Here is a 19,445-nt window from a genome sequence, read left to right as displayed (position 1 = left end):
AATACATAAATGCAACACTATAAGCACGCCACGTTCTTTTGGTAGACATGATCTCTTTTATCAGACCAACTAAAAAGTCGGAAAAAAAAGTTCCTTGCAAGCTTTCGGGCGCAAACTATGTAGTTGGTCTAATAAAAGAGATCGCATTACCAAAACCATCAAAAGCTTAGACCCACGCAGCTACAAGCAACAACCCTGCAACACTATGAGCATAAATTTGATGTGGAAAATGTACAGCAAAATAGCAGGAAAGCAGTGGAGGTCTGTATAAGAAGCACTAATCAATTTAATATGACCTAACAATAATGATAAATATTTCCAATGGATTTTGAGCGCACTAAATGGTTGACCTCTAAGCAATTGCATAGGCCTCTCGGAGAGACGGCGAGCTGTTAGTCGCATCTACAGTCAGAGTTTTGGAAACCACAGCGTGAAGACTCAACCATGTAACGCTCATCAAAAAGCCATGAAAAAATTCAAACTCTCGCCCGTGTTTCAGCAAAGAATTAAGCAGAGATGCAGGACAAGGACATATAATTGACTGGCACATTAATTTAACCCCAGTACCTGCTACATTAGCAGAAGCGCTCAGATTTGGATAACTACAAAGATACCGTGTTGGCAAGTGGCTCGAAGCTGGAAGGGTTTGACAAGCCCTGAAGGCTACTACAGGCCACGAAAACTTAGCATCACATTATAAAATAAGACCTTTTATATCCTTACTATTGTTGAAGCAGTGTGCATTATAGTAAGAAAGGGATATCAGGAAACTACACACGCTAAATATTACCTTTTGGAAGGTAAATAACCTTGCCCGACTGCTTAATGCTTTATTTGGGCAAAATGCCCATTATAATTTTAGGAAGTAAGGCATTTAGGATCTGGGTTTTATCCACAAACAAGGACCATTGACCCATCCCACAGGACGGTCTGAGGCCCTCTTGGCTTCAGATGAGGAGACTAAAAACGGCGTGAATAAAAGAGTGGCAAAGCCAGAGACAGGACCAGATAGAGGAACGAAAGAAAATGCGGTGAGATCTGACAACAGGGAGGGAGACGGACACAAAAATGGCATGTGCTGAGGCCACGAGTAAAGCTGAGTGAAAGTGTCCCAACAGAAACATTTCCCATCAGAAAATGCCGTTTTGTTATACAGAAAATCTTTTGTGCGAATGTGTCCGTTTTGAGCTTTAAAAATTTCAACACAAATATTTCAGACGTCAATTGATGCAACTTTCTCACTGTAATTCAGCCAGGATGAAATGATTTGTCTTGCCTTGCTTCTTGAATTTCACATGGGTTTTTATAATATTTTTAATATCTAATTTAGTTCATAATATTTACAACTAAAACATTTTTAGTATTTAATGTAATATTTTATATTCTAGCATCAAGCCTTGGCACCAGCAAAACGTAATGCATTAACATTAGTGAAACACAAAAAAGTTTCAATGCTTCTAAATCGAAGGTTTTTGCAGCTTCTAGTCCATAGAACAGTTGAAATTTGTACTGTTTTCCCAATTCTGAGTTATTCCCGTTCCCCTGAAAATATAGGAATTTCCCCACAGGATACAAAAACCTGTTTCTAACCAACCCTAGTTATCAGCCCATTTTGAAATACTAATATCATGACTCAGGAAGTCACCCTAAGATAGTTTCTGATAGAGCCTTATATTGATCAGAGCATTCATTTGACTTTCTAATTGTTATGCACTTAGAGATATTTAAGCAACGCTTCAGTTTCTGCCTCAAAGACGCAATGAAGCAAAGTTTCAATTAGCAAAGGAGACAGTTAAATGGAGAAAAAAAAATCTGAGCAGCCAAGTCCTTTATAACTTACCCATTTTAACACTCCACCCACTGTGAAAAACAGCAACGACTTTACTGAAATAGAAAACGAAAAGATAAGTGTTATCTCTGTAAATTAGCATGCAACTTTTGCATCATAGCACTCCCTCTCCTTTTCTCCATCACAGTGCGAGCCTACGGTATCACTGTGCTACCGGCTGCAAAAGAAAACAGCACTTGCTACATGGCAAAAGCAGACTAAAGCCATGACACTCAAACAAGGAACTTGGACATATTGAGCATCCTCAGAGACATTCATTAGTTCATTTTCACAGCAGTTAGGTCTACTTTATCATCCTCTCTATTATACAGAGGGGGAAACTGAGCCAAAGAGGTGAGATGACTCAACCCAAACCCACAGACAGGTACGAATGCAAATTAGAACTGAAAACTTCCCAGACTTTGTGTTTGAGGCTTGTTCTGCTAACGCTGAATATTGAACGCTCCAAAGTCGACGGGGTTTTGGGTAAGCCTGCACAAATCAGTAGACTTTTGTCAAATTCAGATCTGCAGCTAACGTGGGGATATATGCACACACACACGTGTGTGTGTGTGTGTATATACATGTATATGCATGTATATATATATATATATATATATATATATATATACACGCATGTGTGTATATATATACACATACACACATATATATATGCATGTATGTATACACACACACGCGCGTGCTTGCAAGTGTTTGGCTCCAGGGATTTAATGCCATATGGAGCTACCCACTTCAAGGGGTGGGTGGTATTTTTCCCCCCATCAACGGATTAAACTATGATATTCTGAACGAGTTACAACGCTGGAACCGGAGCCCGAAGCCGCTCAGAGACTACCACAGCACAGCATTTCTTGCTAACATTTCATCTCTTGAAGCACATGCCATGTACTCATTGGCAGATACTTGACAGTTCTTAAGTTCCCGGTTACACCGACTGCAATTACCGCCGGGTGATCTGCATGTTATGAATAATAAACATAATTCCTTAAAAAGAAAACGATGCTGGTGGGGGTTTTTTTTGGTGGATCTGGTTTTGTTCTGTGAAAGGTTATATAATAAGGCTTAGCGCTTTTCGACTCGTTTTCCCAGGGTCACATAGGCCGAGTTAGGACCCCAGTCCAGAAGCCCCAATTGCCGACACCCTGCTCTAATGAGTAAGAAAACGTAGCATTTGTGCTGTGCTGTATATCTTTAAAGCAGCTTATACACATTAACTAATTAGTCCCTGCAGTGACACAGATAAACGATTGCAGTGTTCAAGATTTCAAGTCAGGAACAAGAATGTTAAATGACACGTCCCCAAAACACACATAGATGCAGCACAAGACCTGGAATTAAAACTCCGGTGCAGTTGCCTCCCGCTTCAAGACGACACAGGCCCACGTTAGGAAGCATTTGTTTTTCCCTAGGTGCAAAGGGCTGGTAAAGGACCACGTATCTGATCGCCCGCTCAAATCCAAATCAGAGTAAAAGCACCCAAGGGTTGCTATCACCTGACAAATGAGTTACATGAAACTATTTGGTGAGCCTTGATCAAATTGTGTGTGGACAGGCATCCATACCATGATAACTGGCACCCTTGGCATCAGTCTGTGCAGAAAGACCAGGAATGCACTGGCAGAGATACCAGACATCCCTCTGGGGAAAAACCTGAGGTCCCTTTTGCAAAAGGCAGGGTATTTAGGAAGATTATACTGCAGCTGTGCCTTTGGTATCAGTGCTGTGGATTGACGGGTGACTTGAGATTGTACTGTTGGACGCTTTCCATCATTGCTACATTTGCTGTATGTAGCAGGTATTCAGAAAAAAGAAGAAGAACAAAAAAAGTCAGCGTTTCACCTTAATTCAGCTGACACATCAGTTCTGAGCAACATCTGGAACCCGGACGACAGGGAGCAAAACTGCTGATAATGAAACAGCTGGATTGGGAAAAGATAACGATTGCCGCACTGAAGCGCTTTGGTCTTTGTTAGGCTCGGTAAACACATGATGTGCAAATCAAAACTAAATCGCATTTATTGCAATTCAGAGACAAAACACATCTCCCCTTATCTGGAGAGAACTGTGACAAATAAACCCCGCCGTGAGCCGCCGCCGCCGCCTCCCAAAGCGAGCACTGAACAGATCAAGAAAACAGAACCAGAGACAGTTCATCTCGGCGCTGGCTCTTGCCGGAATTAAATCCGCGTGTGTGTTGATACTGAAGATCTCACTGCAATTCAAGCAAATAGCAGCAAACCTCAAAGAACAGGAGAAACCTCACTGCATCCCAAAAATACGCAGCGGCGGCAGCAGCAGCGATGCTGTTGAGGTGCCAACTGGCAGGCAAGAAGCAGGGAACACGGTCTTCTTAAGAAACCTCGTCATTTTTCCCAGTGATAATGTGGCCCAATTAGAGGGGGGTGGGGGAACATTTTAAACCTTTCCTCTAGATCAGAGTAAAAGGGAAATAAAACAGAGCTGTCATGTGAAAAATGAGGAGCTCAGACCACACAGCACAAGAGTAATAAAAATAGTAACAGAGAGAGCAAACTTTTATTTTCAGCGGGCCTTTCCCTATTTAACTGTCGAGATTCAAGGTGAGGTCTGCGCTATTTCAAGGCTAACCACGGAGGACGCAGCAATTACACGGTTGCAGGCCGTCTTCTGCCAGCGCCCGCTCACGGAGAGTTTCAGTTAAGAGCAGCGCGCTTCAGAAGTCGTCTCGCGCGGCAAGCACAGCCCGCCCGCGCCGCTCAACACCACCGAGGCCAAGAGCTCAGCAGGAATCCAAAAAAAAACTGGACTTGCAGAAGGATGGCAAGGACATCCAGCCTTGTAATAAAAAAAAGGGTTTACAGAAAAAACACACTGGTCTTTTGGAAGGGATCTTAGGCGGTGATGGGGTGGGCCGACGCTGTCTTGGGGATGGGAGGATTTCAGGGGAGTTTTCTGCAGTCTGTTAAGCTTGTCATGTCGCGTGTGATACGAATGCGGTATGGAAGCTTATCTCGTCTTTTTTTATTTTCATTGCTTTACACCCACCTGCAACTTAGATACACATGTGTGTGTGTATATATGTGTGTATTATATGTGGATATATGTGTGTGTGTGTGTATTATATGTGTATATGTGTATATATATGTGTGTGTGTATTATATGTGTATATATATGTGTGTGTATTATATGTGTATATATATGTGTGTGTATTATATGTGTATATATGGATATATATGTGTGTGTATGTGTATTATATGTGTATATATATGTGTGTGTATTATATGTGTATATATGGATATATATGTGTATATATTCACATATGTATACATATATACATTATACATACACATACACACACACACACTTGTGCACACATATATACACACATACACACACATATACACATATATATACAAACACACTTGCACACGCACACACACACACACACACACACACACACACACACACACACACACACACACACACACATATATACACTGCAACTCCCCTCCAGTTCTGTTCTGGTTTCTTTCTCGCTTTCCTTTACGGAAATCACGAGCGAATCCTGACATCCGGAAGTCAGTCTGGTTCTCGGAGAAGACGGGGGCTAACCGCCATATAGGTGCTAAATCATGCAGGAAGAGCAGGTGAAGCTTGTTGAGGGAAGCAGAGTCGGGACCAGAGAAACCCAGTTCAGTTCAAATGCTAGAAGTGGCTGGATCGCTCCACCCTAGCGCTGGGGCCAGTAAGCCGCACGTTGGTAGAAGTCACCCCTGGAGGAGCACAGGCTGGAAAACTCCTGGCCTCTAGAGATCCCCGTCACGTACGGGGCTGTGCTGCGTGAAGTGCTGCCAAAGACCATTCCTGCCTAAACTGTTTGTTTGTTCTTGCGCTATTGGCATCGATTTAAAAAGAAGAAAAAACCACCAAAAAACAAAAACCTGTTTACAAGACGGTTGTGGAGCAAGAGACAGCGTGGTGACCTGCTTGGCCGAACCCCAACTCCCATGCTCCTTACCCCTCCCTGCATTTACCAACACAGCTGACGGATGCTTTTCTGGCCAGTGCATCAGCAGCAAAATTGCCAACGACAATGCAGAAGGATTTCTCAGAGCTGAAGGGGAGGTGCTTTGTCTTTGCCGTTGACACAACCCACCTTTTTTTGCTTGCACGTTTTAGTGGGAAACAGTGGAGGCCACAACGGCAGGTCCACCCCGTGCAGGGTCCACAAGCCCTGCCACCAGCTCTATGGCAGAGACGTGCATGAGGGTCCCTGATGGTCGTGGCAAACCACCTCCACTTCTGAAATGGCCAGGGAGGAGGGGGCAGCGTAAGTTTGTGTGTGGGAGAATAAAAGTCTCATTCCAGGACGCTACTTCAAGAGCCATTCAGTCTCCTGGCCTAAGGGATGATTTAGCAAATGTTCAAGTAACAGATGAAAGTCAGTGGAGGTTGGCTTCCAAAGGCACAACCAATAATGAAAACCTTCACTAATTCTCAAAGGTTTTGGTTGTACAAATATGACACATTGGCATTAATTTTGGTGGAGAAAACAATCAGGCCAAGCTCAAGATAAAAAATAGCATTGGTATTCTCCAGGTGTAGCTTGGAAAACCTGTTCTTCGATCCATAACTGGTCCTTCACATCCCTGACCACAGAAACATTGTATTTACTTAAAGGGAAAATTAAACTAAACGCAACATGTATGGCCTTTGAGCGATAAAGGAAGGATAAGGCGTCCTGCTAGGAACAACATACTTAATACCATTCACAACCAGGAAGAGAAAAAAATATCAATTTTGAGCCAACTGATTTTGAAATAATCCTCCTAAATACCTATCTATATAAATTAAATCTCTTATTCCGGAGGCCAGATCTGTCAATCCTTAATGATATAACGATGAAGGGCCATTCGGCAAACGCTTCACTCAAGATTCAACATTGCAACGATGCATAAAGTGAAGATGATGATGACAAAAGGTTATAAAACATTTTTAAAAATCAAATTGATCTTCTGCAGCAAAGCACGGGTTCATTAGTGCGCGTTTAAAGTGCGTACGAGTTGTCCCAGTAGTACAGCACGTTACATTTATCATAATCAATACCAGCGCTTCCTTCCTACCTGGTCATTTAGGAGAACAGCCCTAAAAACCCTTGGTGAAAGGATACCTTCTCTCTCTTTCAAGGAGACCACATTTCGTATGTGCTCGCTGTGCCTTGGGCATGGCCGTGCACTCTTTGGGGACCATCATCTCGCTGCTAGACGTTCTGCAAATCATACACGTGATTTTACTGAAGAACCCGCGGACTCTGATTCACTCCATTCATCACCAATACTTGCACTGTCTTCTAAGTTATGTAGCTTGGCAGCCTTTTTTTTTTTTCCTATCCCTCTCTTTGCATGGCTGTCTCTGCTAGAGAGCAGAGGAAAATGTAAGCAAAGAGCAATTTCCAGCTCAGACCAACTTAACACATCGTCTCTCTGCTTGGGAAAATGGCTGGTCCCTCCCAGCTCACCGTGGGCATCACAAAGGCTGCCCTATCTGCTCCAGCTGTGGCAACACGCACTGCACACATCTGGCCAAACCAGCCGCTGGCCGGGGAATTCTGCTAATTAGTTAAGTCCACTCTACAATCTGTTCACCACTTGGCACGGCCGAGGAGACGTTGGCAGCGGCTGGTGTTTGGAGCATCCTTTTCATACCCGTTCACTGCTGTAGGCAAACTGCAAGGACTGAAAGCATCAAAGGGAGGTTTGATGTGGTCGGACAGAAAAATGCTTCAAGTCAACGAATCCTTTCTGTGAAAACACAGAACCGTTACAGACAAACCGAGATTTTTAACAGATACATACCTTTGCTTGTAATTTATGTTCGTGACTTCCTTGACCTTTGCCGACATAAGTGGTCTGAAAATTTCCCCTAGCCGCTTATTTACAGCTAAAAAACCACCATGCCGAATTTCACTTAAAACAGCCGGGCAGTGCCAACGGTGTTTTGTTTTGAGACTTCTCGAGACCGAGACGTTTGTCTGGTGTCGGGAATGCCTGCGGCTAGAAATCGGAGATGCCAAAGAGGAACGACTTGAGACTCGCCTTAAGAGAAGGAAAACTGATCCTTCCTCCGCAGCAGCATCAGGCGTGGGGCATCAAAGCCAAGAGAGAAGAGGATGTGAGGTCTGAGGTCCTGTATCTTGTTACATGGATGTCATATTTTGCCGCAGTGCCTGACTAGCCCCAGCACCTCTCTGCATCTCCATTTCCTTTTCTTTGTCTCTCTACATAGACCATAAATCCCTTGAAGAAGAGTCTGCCTCTTGCTGTGCGCATCTCAGTTGAGGCCTCTAGGCTCCGCTGTAATACAACTAAATAATCATGATTATTAACATCCATCTAAAGAGCCTTCCTGTCAAACGTTAGCATTGCAACTCTAAGAAAAATCACTCTCCTCTCTGGTATTGAACCTGCAAGTTATTAAAACGGCTTCCCTCACTTCCTAGAGTGGCTGGCCATAACTGCATAGTTAAGGATGAAAAATACTTGCCCATTAAAGCCTCTAGCGTTCAGACAGACAGTCCTTTTTGGCAGACTGTCTTCTTGCTTATTCTTAGCTCATAGGGGATTTGTATATGTGGAAAGTCTGAAGAAAGTTGGACAAACTTGTACTAGAAGTAGATCAAAAACAGAACCATTTCTCCAGACCTCTTGCTCTCCACCTCTGTCCCTTGTCCCCTAACCCCACTCACATGCGCGTTTCCACGCGCTGGATAAAATAACACGCTGACTTAAGTTTTCCTGGTTTATCTACAACTGTATCTCATTTTGCCCATCTCCATCGTGTTCGGGACTCATGTCAAATACAGTGACGTGCATTTGTATGCTACCTCTCTGAATACATTAATCCACTTTTAATTACATTCACTGTATTTTATATCCTATTCCTGCACTATTCATCCAGTAGTGCTGTAGTAGGATTCGGTCAACCAGTCTTTTCCAGTTCTTAGTCCCAATCTCAGAGATTATGGGTAGCACATGAACGTGGACGTACGAGGACATGCACACGTGTCTCTCTGTGAACATCTTTTCCTCTTCTCTTTTCTCTGCCCAGTTCAATGCCAAAACAAGGGGACACAAGAGGTAGGTGCATGCAATTGTATTCCACACCGAATCTAATGAGAGACATAAGCATCCAATATACACGTGTCCCTGGCTGCTTGGCCATCAAATTGGACATGAACGTGCACAAAAATTTGAGGTGTTGGCTGTAGCCGTGTTGGTCTAAGGACATAGGCAGACAAGTTCCTTGGGTACATGTGATATCTTTTATTAGACCAACTCAATAGTTGGAAAAACTGTTCTTTGCAAGCTTTTGGCCACAAATACTGTTTGTAGACGAGCCTACAAACTTCACTTCATAAATCTACTGCATACAAAAAAATCACAGACTAAATACAGACATTGGATTTGTGGCACATCTGATAATCCCAGGTAACCTCTCTACATTTTACCAGCTATACTATCCCCAGGTCAACATCCCGCTTTTCCCCCATGCCTACCTGTCTCCCATCGCCTCTGATCCTCTCTACCAGACATTTGCATTTTCACAGACTTGCATCTTGCATGTTGGCTTCTCTCCCTCCCAGGAGAGCACAAACCCCAGACGACTCTCCCTGTGCCTGAAGAAGGACGTGCGCGCCCAAAATCTTGTAAAGAACCATTTTCCCAACTGTTTAGTTGGGCTAATAAATGACATCACCTCTACCCAAAGACACAACAATCTGCTGCGTGCTCACATAGTAGAGACGTGTGTGCGCCTAAATGAGGCATCCTATGCCTTGCGTGGGCTTTGCAGCGCCGACAAACGTTGGACACGGAGCCCTTGCTCCACCCCGTCCTCGTATCACTTCTCCTCGGGTCAGACGCATTCATCTTACCCTCTTCCTCTTCTAAAGATTGGGCTGGCCGTTCTGGTTTTAATTGCTTCTGCATATAGAAAACACCCCTGCTATCCCAAAGCCCTTTCCCAGATGTACTTGGTCATGTCCCGGTTCGGATTATGGAACATTATTATGGAACAGTTCGTCGGGTCAACACGACCGCTCGACCCGCTCAAAATAGCTAGGCTCCTCCAGGATTTCCCTTCCTTTCCCCCCTGCTAGAAATAAACCAAGGGAGGGGAATGAAGGAAGGGGAGATTGAGTGAAAATCCAAACTTCCAGGTGTGGCCAACCCCCAAAGCCGTTCCCAGCCAGCTGAGATTCCCCTTAGACATCTGCGAAAACCCCTAATATAAGCAAAAACAGTCAGGTGGTCATGAGACGCTGAATTTCTGTCAGGAAACTTCTCCACTGTGGTTTGAGGTTATGTATCCTGATATTATTTTCCTCTATCTCCCATTTATTTTCTCAAAAATAATCAGTTCCCTCAGATGCTTGCGGTGAAAAGCTTCCAGTAAGTTCCAGCCCAGAATCCAGGCAGAGGGACAGAGTTTCTGGTTGCAGTAGGACACCTCGCTTAGAAAGGCCTAATAACATAAAAATGATATATTTTAAACCCTGCTCCCTCAATAATACCTTTTAATGTACTCAACTTATTTTAACATTATAAATAAAAGAACTGGCACGCACTGAGGTTTCTTTTGGAAGGGGGCAGCTCTGAGCTCTCCAGCTCCTTAGTCTCTCAGAGTTTCGGTTGCCAATCCCTAAACTGGAACTTCAAGTTACTTTAATAAGCAAAATATTCCATTTTTCCATGTATTGTTGCACTTCAGAGTGGATCCAGTTCTTGGGAGTGACATTGAAAAGCTGCAGATTTCTCCGAGCAAAATGTGAAACTCATCAAAAAGAGCGTTACAACCCATGACATGGGCCATGGCAACGATGTGGGTGAAAGGCAAGGCCGTTTGCATCGCTCTGGGAAAGCAGGAATGGCTCCAGGGTTCGTCCCACGGGGTCGATCGCCTTCCAGTCCTGTCCTTCGTTTCCACTTTGGGATTAGCCTCTCCGCGATACAGAGTTACGCCCAATCTCCCACCTGTCCATGATCTCATGTGCCCTTGGCCTTGAAGTCACTGGAAGCCCAAACCTAACCTCTTTGGGCCGAGAGCTCTTCCTTGAAAGGAGGTCACGAGTAGGCCTGAAGGGACATGGTGAATTGTGGCTTCCACTGTTTTACAAAGGAAACTTTTTCCCACTTCTTCTTGATAGTCGTCTTGGTGCCAACTTGACACAAAGTTGGTTCTTGACCCAACTGCCTGCATCCTTTCTGCAGGTTGAGGGATTACTTTAAGGTCTTTCATGCATGCTGTGTGACAACAGCAATCGCTCCTTTCTTTGAAGAAAAAAGATGGGGGGGAAAGGGCTAAAACATCTTCCTGGAGTGAAGGAAATGCCTTGACTCTTCAAGTAGATCCAAGACAGTCTTGGATATCCCCAGACAAGGAGATATCACTAGCAACAGTATCCATTTATGCACCAGATTATGCATAGCCAATTTATAATATGGCCACTCATGCACCAAAGAAACTTACTGTCACCGTCTTATGTTTTCACGGTAGCTGTTGTCTCCCTGGAAACTCATGCTAGTTTAAATGGCTGTGCTGTTTCCAATGATATCATCACCTACTGGGGTTGTTCATGGTTTTGGGGGACTGCTAGCAGCCTCGCAAAGCTATTTGCTATGATTTTCCCTGGCTCAACCTTCTCAAGCGCCATTATTTCCAGGCTTGTGTGAACCTCTTCTCACTGCTCCATGTAGATCCCCAGGCACCTGCTTCCCTATGATTGCTTTTCTTCTTGCCAAGAAATACTGAGCAACGTTGACCTCCGCATTCTGGCATCGCCGTTTCTCATGGAACGTGCTTCTACTTTCACATCCAAATCAGATGCTGAGGCTGTTTTCGCTGTAATTCTGATACAGCTGCACGGTTGAAGAGTCATTGATGGAGCTGGGCTAGAGCAACCGATGCAGTCCGGTCGTCCCCAGAACAACGATCATAAGCAGACCAGCTGAAGGATGGGTGTGGAGCTAGCGTGACTCAGACGAGGAGACTCTGCCCCTTCCACTTCTCACTTCCCATGGGCCTAAATCTAATAAAGAAAGGGTGTGTCCATACTAAACCAAGAAACCACAGCAGGGACGCCCATTGCATGCAAACAACCTCTTCTGTCCTTGCAGTGGTTTGGAGTCCGATCCAAAACCTGCTGAAGTCAACGGAAAGACTCCTCCTGATGTTAAAAGGCCCATACGTATCATTTTGTGCAGAACCATTCAGATGCATTCACACATGGTGCACCGTACAACCGTAGTTGCACCAGTGCATTCTGGGACTCTGGAAGTAGGTGGGGCCAAATGCAATATACCCCTTAATATTTATATTGCAAGCTGAAATGTCTTTTCATTGCATGTGCTTCAGCACCTACCTTCAGGAGGGTTTTAGTCTGTATTTGGAGTCCTGCAGGAGGGTCTCCGTCTGTATTTGGAGTCCCTGGGTGCTACCACGATACAAATGCAGATAATTATCCATAGCATGAAACCCTGGAGCTGAAAATGGAATAGATTCGGGGCAGGCACCTGAACTGGTTTGATTCTGAATCAGAACAGGTAAAAAATGAAAAATTTGAAATTCTCTGTGCAGGAAGATTCCAAAACCAACATTTTTTCAGGCCCATTGAAATTTTCTGTTTCAATTTAATTTTGTTAACATTATTTTTAAAAATCAAAACATTTTGTTTAAAAAATTCCAACATCGGATATATTTCCTTTGTCGCAATTTTTTGCCCATGTTTCTTCTGAAATAAAATGCTAATGATATCAAACCTGGTATCTTAAAACATTTCAATTTGGACAGAAACCACATATTCCGATGAAACAAGGGCCCACTAAAATTTATCTGACTGGACTACTAAGGGCTGCATCCTAATGCAAACAATTCTTGCAAAATAATCTGGATGGGCACAGACTTAGGCACGCATGGAGCATTTTTTAAAGCACTTAAGCACGCACCTTCAGCACTCATCCCAACTCTGATATTCATTCCTCACTACCAACTGAGCACAAAACTGGGCACATTGTCCAAGCAAATTTCCTTTCTAACAAAGAATGAAGAAGAGAACTCAAATGGACACAGCATAGTCTGCATGTCAACCAAACCGTTTCAAAACCTCTTACACTAAATATCCTGTAAAACCAACCAGGAAGGTTTTATAGCCTCTCCAGACAACAATCTTCCATATACATAAACTACCATAAAAACATCTGTCATTTCTACAATCATCCATCCTGGGGAAAAAATAGTAATAAATGGTTGTTCTATCATGGCCATTATATAACGAGAGAGCAACCATTAACATTGCTAGAGATAGGGCTCACCATGATGATGAACCACCGCAAGGTCTCGGGCTAGTTTCTAGTTCATATCCTTCAGGTGCTTTGCAAGGCAAGACGATGAACATTGTTGAGGGGGAACCACACCTGCCCATAGGAACCTCCCCTTTGAAAGAGCGCTGTTGCTTTAATAAACCATTAATTTGTTCTGTTCTGTTTGATAACGACTGGCTTTGGCTTTGATGATAACTGGCTGCTCAGGCACTTTCAGAGTCATAAGTGGAGTTGGATAGTGATGCCCTCCCAAACTTCAGAAGAGCTTGGAGCCAGACAAACTCTGACTTCTTGATTGCAAGAGGCTTATTTAGGCCAATGGAAATAGAAAACACCTAAACCACTGAACTTGGCTTTGGACACTCAGAGATCACTTGTTCTTTCACATTTGATCTTTGATAAATCAGTTCATCTCTCTGTCTCCCTTCCCCAGCTGTGAAGAGGGAACAGGTTTTGCTTCCACCCTTCTTCTGTCTTGGTTACTTAGGCTGCAAACTCTTCAGGGCAGGGGCCTTCTCTACTGTACACGTATAGCACGGGACCAGTGAAGCCCTGATCCTGTCTGAAGCTTTCAGGCGCTTCTGTAATGGACTCACTCAGGTCATAAGAATAAAAAAAATCAGCTGATCAAAAGCAGATTATCTCCATGTCAAGCATGGTGTGCCAATTCCAACTCGGATCTCTCTATAACGGATCCTCCTATAACAGACCCACGGGGAAAACCAGTACGATCATCTATGCACCAACAGATTATACAACAGGATTGCTATGTCTTAGTCCAGTTGCTGCGAGCGTGGGATCCTCCTATCTGCTTCTTCTCAGACAAGCTTAAGCAATAAGCCACCGGTTTCTGGCACTGAGAGTGCCAATGCTACTGGGAGGTAAGCCCAGAATAGATGGCTTTCTAAAAATTAAACCACATGGGCATGCAACCAGCTATTTGGCCACACGTCTTTTGTTATTTATCCACAGGCTGCCTCGCAGTCTGTATAACCACCAGTAACATACCAGCACACACGCACACACAAACTGTTGAAAAGCTGCCGTTGGGAAAACATCTGCAGCAGCAGTTAAAGAATCCTGTGCATGATCCCATTGTGCTCCAAAACCCAGAGCCAGATAAAACAGGGGTAGATGCACACACAAGAGGTGGTTCAAATGTTAAAAAGAAGCCAGAAATGTAGTATGGGCATATCCTCTGACACCTACTTTTGCATGCACTCTTACCAGACATGCATGGGGAGATGGGGCACTTTCATGCCCACGTGTGCAGGTATCTCACCTTTATTTGGGTATACACCTCTTTTGCAGGCACTGAAAATCCATGTGCCCACGAGGACAGGGACCTTGTCTTGAAGCTGTTTGTATACAGTCCAACACAACGGGCTCCTGGTACTCTTCTGAGGTCCCTCCACGTCACAAATATAAATAATCAACATGCTGCTTTTCTCTACTCTCTTCTGGACAAATTGTGCCATTACGGTTATGACCGAAGGAAGAGTCCAAGGCACAGGTGAGGTGGTGATGCTCTTGTGCTCCTTTCAGGACTGCCAGCTGTCCAAGGCATCGTACATGAATAATGGTCCTTGTGCCTTCTCTACCACCCAGGGCATCTGAGCGGTAGTCGTTCACAATAAGGTCCTTATCAGGCCCCTTCCAAAAGCCAAAAGAGAAAAAGAATATCTTTGCGTGCTTTGGTAGCATCTCCAGCTTGGAAAGCCCTCTTCTCTCATGCATTGAGGATGGGTTGAGGTGGTTAACACTGAAATTCAGCTAAGGGATGGCTAAGTCTGAGTTTTTGGGGGGTTTGGGGATAAATCAGAGCTCAGGTTCAGACTTCACATTGCTGACATCACACCAGATGCTCTGCATCCTCTCTGCACCAGGATCAGGTCTAGAAAGCAGGCCCTTTCTGTCTAGGAAAGCTACGAAAAGAGCAAATCTGGGGAACCTCGGATGCCCCTTCACATGCCAAGACACCATCTTGGGCACTCTTCTGAGAGGCAGATGGTGTAGAGAGCTGCTCCTCTTTAAACCTTTGCCGGGCTGGCCTGCTCCCAAGAGAATCCTTCTGAAGACGCATTTGAAACCAGCATTTGTACTAGCAAGCGTGTGACAAAAGGAGAAGCTGGTCGGGGAAAAAACAAGCAAACGGATGAAACATTTTTTTTTGAAATCAGAGTTTTCTTATGGTCAGAATTTAAATATTCTGAGGAATGAGGTCAATTCTGGTGCAATGCCATTGGAAACCAAGCAGGTGACCAACACAACCCAGCCTGCTTGGTGCCTTGACAGCTCATCCACTCAAGTCCTCAAAGCTCACCAGGTGGCTCATGGGAGGACAAAGACCTGAAAGCCCAAGAAGCCCAGGTTTCCAGATTTCTATTTGTCATAGAGCCAGGGGCCAAGAGCTAGCAGGGTTTCTAACTCCTGGGCATCTTACAAGGCAGCTGTCTGGGAGTCAGGGCTCCCAGTAGACCTGGGGGGAGAATGACAAGTCCAGGCAATGGAGAGACTTGGAAATTTGGGGTCTTCTTTCCAAATGCACATGATCAAATGCCAAGTTTTGAATGGAATTCATAGTTTCATAGTTTGTTTGGGGTTGGGAGGGACCTTACAGATCATCCGGTCCAGCTCCCCTGCACTTGGGCAGGAAAGACTGCTGGGATCAGATGATCCAAGCAAAATAGTTGCTATATTCTCCCCAGCTTTAATCACAAGGAAAAGAAGACCTCCTGCTTCAATGCACGAGCTGCTTCTGCTGAGCCCGGGAAGAAACCCTGCCATGGGATGGAGGCAGGGAAGCATAGGCAGGGTTACCCGATGTAGGGAAGCCCCTGGTGCAGACCGTTTGGGAAATGGACTGTCCATCAATCCATCAAACTTAAGAATGAAGCAGCCTTTGTGTTCACCTAGTCTGACAATCGGTATGAAAGAGCAATGAATTACGCCTCTCTTGACTTCACCTTTTACACAGTATTCATCCTTCAAGTGTTCTCATTGTTGTCATTGGCTTGCACTTAATTTTATTCTTTTTTTTATTATTATTTTATTTTTCATCAGCATGTCAGTTCACTTGAATGAAACCGACTCCGGGCCAGGACAATCCTGGCAGGATCTGAAATGTCAGAGGTTGGGCACCTCTTTTGTTTTAAGGGGGAAATCAAGTGCAGGGTGTGAAGCTAATTATCCTGAACTGCTCCTCAGGGTTGTGATTTACAGTAAGAGAGCACCACAGGGATGATGAACCCTTCCTGGCTGCTACTTGTAAGGCAGAGGGTTTCTTATACCCCCCCTTTAGTTCCCTGTGCTGCCAACTAGGACAGGACCCAATATGGCCATAAACATCATGCATGCTAATAGGCCAACATTTTCAAACCTGGCTCCCTAAGGTTAAGCTCTTAAATTTATATCAAGGCACTTTCACACTGCACATGTGCTCTCCCTTCAACCCCTCCTGCATGCTATATAAATAAAATGCTTTCCATTGCCTTGCTGGAGACTGAAACATCATGTCCCATTGAGCCATCTGGGTCTGGATTTTATTTAAGTGCCGGACTATAGCCAAAGATGAAAATGCTGGCATTAGTCAATACCTTTACATAAAAAAGTGTGAATAAGCAAGGCCTTCTTTGCAGTTTATTCATGCTTAGTGAGTGGTAGGAAAGAACATGGCAGGAAGGATGGTATTATCTTCCTCAGAGTTAAAGGGCTGCTATAAACTGGCAGGTTAGGAAAGAAAAGTGCACTAATCCTATCCTGGGTGCCTACCTCCCTTGGGCTCTTTTTGATCATCCTAGTCATCAGCTTTAGCAGGAAATGGGTATGTGTGTGTGTGGGGGGGGGGGGGGTGCTTCACTCACCAAACCATGGGGCATGGTGTTGACTTTTCAACTCCAAAGCTCATTTTTTTTTAGCAGCATAAACCAGTAGGCAAATAAAGGAAAGTAAAAAAAAAAAACCTCTCAAACTCCAGTTCAGTCCATGTCCCTTTGCTCAAGGCTGGCTTCATGAATGCTCACAGGTTTCCAAACCACACAAGCAAAGCAACTCACCCTGTTTGCTCAAGGCCACCAGCAACTTCTGGCTCCCAGCAAGTTGGAAAGGGCAAAGACACACTTCTCCCCCAAGGCAGAAGGATCCGACCACGGCACAAGTGTCTTTTGCCCGTGTGTCCGTAGTACTGCTGGAGGTGTAATGCCGGTGACGACACGGTACAAAAGCAGACAACCCTCCCCTCCAGCTCAGAAGCAGCGTAGGTCTAATCCAGGTATCCTGCCTCTCGGCCCCTGCTGTCACTTGGGCACCACAGTTTTTGAGATGGGAACCCAGGAGTCCTGACTCCATGTCCTCTTCTCCAACGACTAGACCATGGATTTGGCCAGAGAGCACAATCCCAACTTTCAATCCTGTGGTCTTACGAACACACAACACTTCCTATCCGGCTGAATGTAATTAATACTCAGATTGGACTTTAGCCAGGGCACTAGGGCTAACATTTTTTAAACAGCGCAGGGAAGGCGATTTAGGTGGCTGTGATATCATCAGCTGTTGGTCGACAAACTCCAAACCCTGAACTCCGACTCTTGACAGGAACATGAAGTCAGAGACATTGATTCAAATCTCTAGAAACTTTGCATTTCCTCTTACATTAATCTTTGTAGTATGTACACTCTGACAGAGCATGGGAAGTTAATTAAGGACAGATGAAAGACGTGGGAAAAGAAAGAGGTGGTAAAGAAGAGATAGGTAGAAAACATGGGGTGTTGAGTGGAGGGTAGCAAGGCAGTGTCATGTTCGGATCCCACTGATGTACAGGAGAGTCACATAAATCAACCAAAACCTCTATCCTGAGTCTGTTTAGTTTTAAATTCTCTTTCCCAAACACGGGGAACACCAGCTCTGGGACTGCTCAGCTGGATCAGACCAGATCCATGTTGTGCACCATCCGCACTAACCATGAGTCCAACGATTTGCAGCTTCATTCATCATCTTCCTGCTCTTGTATTGTAAGGAAGTTTGAGTTAAAGTTCCTCATGCCTCATCTGTATGCCTTTATCATGCCTCCTTTTCTTCATCTCCTCTCCAACAGAAACAATTCCAACATTTCCAATCTCTCTTCCTGAGTTCACCACATTGTTTTGATCTCCCATCTCTGCATGCCTTCTAGTTTGGCCATATCATTTACAAAATAAGCTGCACACCCTATTCCACAAAAGGGCACTGATTTATATAATGGCACTACAGCATTTTCTCCATCTTCTTTGCCTTATCCCATAAATGTCCTAGTATTTTTGGTTTGCTCTAAATGCAGAGCAGTGATTCTCAACCAGGGTGCCAGGACATCCTGGGGTGCCATGAGATCCTTTAAAGGGGGCCACAAGGTCAGGAGATAAGCAGATAAGGACAGGCTTAAGCTCCACCCTGCCTGACTCTTCCCCCACCCTCTCTGCAAGGAGGCAAGTACTGAAATGCGGTGCCGCAAAGTTCACAAAAGTTATGTAGGCCTTGAGTCTAAAAAGGTTTAGAGCCACAAAACGCACTGAGCCTCCCACAAAGAAGTTCAAGTCATTCTTCGGAGCTGAAAAAGTAAACTTGGAATATACAAAACATGAAGGAACATCACCTGTTTCTCATCAGAACAACCCCAAAACCTTTCAAAGTTTTCAATGAAAGGAAAAAGCAGAATGACTCTTCTGGTTTGGGGCCTCAGCTCACGTATGTAAAACCCAGACGCATGTCCCTGTCCTGCCCCATGCAACACAGGAACCTGACTTTGGTTCTCCCACCTACCAGGTGTGTGCCTTAGTCATCAGGTCTCTCTAGCTATTATTAGGTTGGCTCTCTCTTGCTGTACAAATAATTAAATAGCCATTGGGATAAAGACAGACACCTGATTATTTATACAAATGTTATATATTGTGGTTCCAGGGGGGGCTGTGATGCCCCTGGAAGCTCCACGACCATGCCCCGCTCCACCCCTAGGGAGCCTTCCTGTCTCTCCTGCCACACCTTGATGGTAAAACAATAAATAGGAAGGCTGCCCACATGCCTTCACGTGGCCCGGTTCCACTGAACCCCCCACCCCGCTGGCCTCTACTTGCACCCAAGCCCCTCGCTGGGCCCTCACTGGTCATCAAGCTCCTCCCTGGACCTCACTCTGTAAGTGTGCCCCCCCATAGCACCTCAAGACTTAGGTCAATTGTATGGCTCCAAATCCTACCCTAAACCATGCCCCA

General features: G+C 44.6%; 1 protein-coding gene across 1 annotated transcript in view; it reads right to left on the bottom strand.

Annotated features, from left to right (window-relative positions):
- Positions 1-19,445, bottom strand: part of ZNF469 (zinc finger protein 469) — a 365,046-nt gene that overhangs the window by 266,177 nt on the left and 79,424 nt on the right. The window contains exon 6 of the mRNA XM_019491171.2: positions 1,841-1,884. The gene's annotated coding sequence lies outside the window, so the exon portion shown is untranslated. The remainder of the gene's footprint in view (positions 1-1,840; positions 1,885-19,445) is intronic.

The sequence above is a fragment of the Alligator mississippiensis genome, chromosome 10 (assembly GCF_030867095.1).
Source record: "Alligator mississippiensis isolate rAllMis1 chromosome 10, rAllMis1, whole genome shotgun sequence".
In the NCBI taxonomy this organism is placed as follows: domain Eukaryota; kingdom Metazoa; phylum Chordata; order Crocodylia; family Alligatoridae; genus Alligator; species Alligator mississippiensis.
This window is presented reverse-complemented; position numbering and strand designations above follow the sequence as displayed.